The 1,179-nt window shown below is 49.1% G+C and overlaps 1 long non-coding RNA gene across 1 annotated transcript in view; it reads right to left on the reverse strand.

The window, feature by feature from the left end:
* The window catches only part of LOC107182444, a 17,542-nt gene extending 16,378 nt beyond the window's left edge, over positions 1-1,164 (reverse strand). Inside the window, exons 1-2 of the long non-coding RNA XR_001513154.1 lie at positions 1,050-1,164; positions 884-886 (exon numbers count right to left, since the gene is read on the reverse strand). This is a non-coding gene — a long non-coding RNA (uncharacterized LOC107182444). The remainder of the gene's footprint in view (positions 1-883; positions 887-1,049) is intronic.
* Between the last annotated feature and the right edge of the window lie 15 nt (positions 1,165-1,179).

The following is a 1,179-nucleotide window of genomic DNA, read 5'->3' on the forward strand; positions in this document are numbered from 1 at the left end:
ACCTCTCCAGAAGGAGAGGAGGGAGTCACCAGGCTGCCTGGAGGGGTGTCTTGTCCCATCTAAAAATACTTTCCTGCCTCTTCCCTTCCCATAATTACACACACACACACACACACACACACACACACACCTGCCCCAATTTAAATATGTTGGTTCACAAAGACTCTCTTTAACCAAGTCCTGCTCAGCCTCCTCATGCTTGGCCTGAAGACAATCTGGGCAAAGAACCTGTTAATCAGTTTAGCCAGCTCCCCCCCACTCTTGACTTTGGTCAAATTCCTCATCCCCATCTTTGAAAGGAGTTCTAGGATAAAATAGGCAGGTTTAGGGAGTTTTAGGAATAAAGAGGGTCCATGGGGGAGGACTACATAGGTGAGGGCTTGGAGCTGCCAGAAGACGTACATTCACAGAGAAAAAAAAGAGGGGGGGTGTTTGCCACAGGATAACAGGAGAGGAAGAAACCCACTCACAGAAGACAGGGAAAGCCACAAGCATGGGGAGAAAGAGGCAGCAAACTTTCAGAGGACAAACAAGTGCCGACAAATGGGAGACAGAGAATTCTACCGCTGAAGGGGGAGAAAAAGGGGGAGTGTGAGCTTTGAAGTTGATGTTCTACCTACTGGAAGGCAGCATCAAGAAGCAAAGAACTGCAGCCTTTAGAAACCTTAGAGAGAAAAAAGGGGCTCAGTGGGTCACCCCCTTGGGGAACCCCTCACCACGTGGGAGTCTGTACTTGTTCCCAATAAATTTCCACTATTTTCATTTGCCCAACCCGACTCGCCTGATGTCTAGCCACCCTCACTGGGTTCAGCAAGCATCCTGTTGAGTCCTTTAGCCAGAATCCCCACCCCGACCCCATCTCCTCATTCTCAGTGTGTTCCACTTCCTGGGAACTTACGCACAGGTGACCCAAGCGCCTCATTCGGATATACCAGTACAGATGTCAAAGGGTACTTACTGTTAATTAATATGGCCGAGCTTAACCAAAAACTAAGAAGAGAGAAGACACAGGGAACAAACAATGCAAGAAATCACACAGGTTTATTTACCAGAGAGCTGATGGGTTTCAGTCCTTGGCAGGCCACCCGGAGACACTCGCTGACAGAGACACATGGAGGTTGTCAAATACGCCTCGGCAAGGAGCTGGGTCTCTTGACTCGCAGAGAGGCCTCTAACAGT

This window comes from Myotis davidii, unplaced genomic scaffold (genome assembly GCF_000327345.1).
Source record: "Myotis davidii unplaced genomic scaffold, ASM32734v1 scaffold750, whole genome shotgun sequence".
In the NCBI taxonomy this organism is placed as follows: Eukaryota; Metazoa; Chordata; class Mammalia; order Chiroptera; family Vespertilionidae; genus Myotis; species Myotis davidii.